This window comes from Trichechus manatus, unplaced genomic scaffold, assembly GCF_000243295.1.
Source record: "Trichechus manatus latirostris isolate Lorelei unplaced genomic scaffold, TriManLat1.0 scaffold00735, whole genome shotgun sequence".
Taxonomy (NCBI): domain Eukaryota; kingdom Metazoa; phylum Chordata; class Mammalia; order Sirenia; family Trichechidae; genus Trichechus; species Trichechus manatus.
In genome coordinates, this window is record NW_004444671.1 from 10933 (window position 1) to 14732 (window position 3800).

General features: G+C 35.1%; 1 pseudogene; it reads left to right on the forward strand.

Moving 5' to 3' along the window:
* LOC105757014 (putative olfactory receptor 10D4) overlaps positions 1–338 on the forward strand; it is an 8315-nt pseudogene extending 7977 nt beyond the window's left edge.
* The last annotated feature ends 3462 nt before the right edge of the window (positions 339–3800 follow it).

Genomic DNA, 3800 nt, shown 5'->3' on the forward strand with positions numbered 1-3800 from the left:
TTGTTAACCAATGTCATAAAACAGCATGTGTGTTACTGTTACATGAGAAACTATCTGTTCTGTAAGCCTTCACCTGAAGTACAATAAAATATTTAAAAAAAAAAAAAAAAAAAACTGCTCAGCAGAGGGCAGACAGTGAGCATTCTCCACCTGCAGTGCCCACATCACTGCCATCCTTTGTTCTTATGGGCTGGTCATCATCATCTATCTACAGGCCAACCCCAGTCCCCTGCTTGGAGATACAATTCAGATACTGAACCATCTTGTCACCTCCCATGTCGAATCCACTGATCTATAGCCTCAGGAATAAGGATGTAAAATCAGCCCTAAGAAATTAATTTTCCAAGAGAAGGTTCACCCTGAAGAATAAATAAGAAAACCTTAAGCTTTTCTGGACAAAGTTTGATTCTTAATTTCTGAGGACAAATTCTCATATGGAGATCCCAAGGCATGTTGAAATGAAGTGTACTCTGAATTACTCTACCACTTGTGTTTGCTAAGTTTTAAAATATACACCTGTGTTTATATTATCCTATGTTTTATCATGAAATATAATCCATAGAGTAACTTAACAGACATTGAAATGATTCTTGTGTATGGATTCTCTCTGAGCACCACCTACCCTCAGACATATTCCTTAGTTCTTTCAATCTTTGAAAATGTTAAGAAAGTGCATTTGTTTTCTCAAAGTCTCAGTTAAAAGTACATTCATGTATATCTAGAGAAAAAAGAAATGGAAACAGCAAAGCAAAATTCAAGAAAGGCTAGATTAATATGTAACATCAGAACTCCAGATCCTGTCTTTTGGAGAGTATAAACTCCTATTTTCTGTCAATCAGTACCCAAACTCAAACTGACTTAATGTTTAAGGTAAGATTTTTCTAGTGTCCATACTACCTTTTCATTCATTTGAAGTCTACATACTCCTTGGATAACTAGACTTCTGGAAGGCTATGAAGCTGGATCACTTCTTATCAGCTCCTAGAAGAATCTGCTTCAGTTTAATACCATGTCGTCAACATTTGTAAAAGGTGGCCAAGAAAAAATAATTGAGTTTAAATACGTTACTGCATTTTTTTAATAGGAAAATCGACGTATTTATGTGTCCATCATAGAAAGCTCACGTTGCAATTTTCCTTTAAATTCAGGTAGCAATAATAAATTTGTCTACTTATAGGACAGAATATGTTTCTTCCTTTCTCATAATAAGATCTATGTAAGTTAATTTGGTTCCTTTATACCTTATGTTCTATGATGCTGATGAAAATAATGTGAATTTTATTTATAGAAACTATGTTAAATTTTATAACTAACATATTCTCGTTCTTCCTTTTCTCACTTTATTTTCTCATTCTCTTTACATTTTACTAATATGTTGCTTATGGCTTTTCTTGTGATCCATATTAAGTCCAATTTGGAAATAAGCACAGAATAAACACAGTACTAAAAGAAAAAAATACAGCTATATTTTAGAAGTAAACAAGAGTGCTTCATAATGGAATGTTTGTTGTCATTCTTCTCTTACCTTCAATTTCTATCTATTAATGCACGTGATTGAACAATCAGTTCACCATGTGGAAACTATAAGGCGTCACACTTCAGAATGGAGTGAGCTACTAGAAAATACTAAAGGTGCTCCAATGACAGGAGATGGTAGTCATCAGTGCTTTCTGGTTTGCTGTATAAGAATCTCTAATGTAAGATACTGTAATTGCACCACCCAAGAAACTAGGTAGTCCCTCCTGCTAGAAATCAAATGGACACTAATCCAATTGCAAGCAAACTTAGTGACACTGAAGGCCCTTCCAGATAAGCCACAATTGGATTGAAAAATTTAACGTGAAATATTAAAGGATAAAATGTGAATAAAGATCCAATTTTACCTTATCTCTTTAATGTATGCATCAAACTATTTAATAACTATGCATCAGAGCAAGGTGATTATAATTTTGAACGTTCTGCTAAATGGGAAACACAACAGTCAATGCTGTCACTTGTTTTGATACCTAGTCATCTCTTTCTTCTTCTAGATTCCAAGGATTCATACCAATTGCTTTCCATCTTTCTAAACGTAAACACCTATGCTTTCTTCCCTGTCCTCTGCTTTTTGGCAGGCAACTGCTGAAGTAGACAAATGTTTTAGAACCTCTACTTTTCTGCTCTTTAATAACATACACAGACACACAGACACACACGGTTTTTGCTTTAAGCACTTTACCGCTTGTCACTACAAAGAAACAGAAGGTGATACTAAAGAATAATAATGCTTGTAAAGTTACAATGGTTTAGAAAATCTCTCCAAATCTTACCCTAATAATTTTTCTATGATACATAATAAAATGTAACTCCATCAGGTCCTGACTTCCTTGTCTTTCCCAAAGTCTGCACCTTCCATCCACGTGTTAGGTTTAGAGGCTAATAGCTTGGACTCAGAAATGTCTTTAATGACTGCAGAGCCAAAACTAGAATTCAAGTCTTCTGATTTGAACTTTAGTTCTCTTTCTTCTTCACAAACTTACAATGCCAACTGAGAAAATTATAGATGAACTTGCTGCTACAAACTGGTTATTCTCCAGACAAGTCATCACAATAATAAAAGTACTAAATAAAAAATAACTCATCATTTTGTTGTAGAAGAGTTGTGTCAATTGAAACAGAGTTTTATTGCTCCTAACATATAGTATATAAAATATATGATACAAAATATATGTTATACAAAGGAATAATTTTATAAACAATTACTACTTTACCCTTTGTAATTAATAATAATCTTTTTTTGTGGGGGGCGGTATTCTGATATTATATAAATATTCTGTTACTCCTCGAATTTTTACCTGCTAGTTTTAGCAACCATGAATGATTCTTACCTGAATTCATTATTATTATAATAGTTGTCAAATGGTTGTTTTCCAATTTCATCATTTCGTCTCCATTTATTAATTGATTTTCACTGTAAAGAGAAGCTTCTCCTCCTCCCCAATTTATTTATTTACATTTAAAATGGTATTCTAACAAATAAACTCAATAAAGCATATGATACCTACCTGAGAAAGGCTGTCAGGTGGAATCATGGAAGAAGATGACCCTACTTGGACATCATCTCTCACTGGGGAAGGAGTGTCATGGATTGAATTGTGTCCCCCAAAAATATGTGTATCAATTTGGCTAGGCCATGATTCCCAGCATTGTGTACTTGTCCACCATTTTATCATCTGATATGATTTTCCTGCGTGTTGTAAATCTTACTTCTATGATGTTATAATGAGGTAGGATAGGCAGCAGTTATGTTAATGGAGCAAGACTCAATCTACAAGATTGGACTGTGTCTTGAGCCAACTCTTTTGAGATATAAAAGAGAGAAGCAAGCAGAGAGACAGGGGGACCTCATATCACCAAGAAAGCAGCACTGAGACCCGGGATTCCTGCGCGGAGAAGCTCCTAGTTCAGGGGAAGATTGTCACCTCTGCAAATTCCCAAAGATTGCAATATATAGGAATTTCTGAAATTCCCCTGCCAAAGAAACAATGATCTATAGGTGGAGTCTTCCCAGCATATTGGCAGCCTAATACTATGATACATCTCTTAACGGGATATTTCTCCCACCTGGATTTTAAATTCAAATTCACAGTGCATGGGGACCAGGGAACCTACGTAGAACTGACTGGAGTCTTTACAGGCTGACATCAAAATTTTCTCCTCCTCTCATGTTTTCTCTGTCTACACTCTTACCCCTAGAAACCTCTAGGTGTCTCATATAGTTTTTGGCTGCCCCAACAATTGGGTTGAAATAGTACCAGATA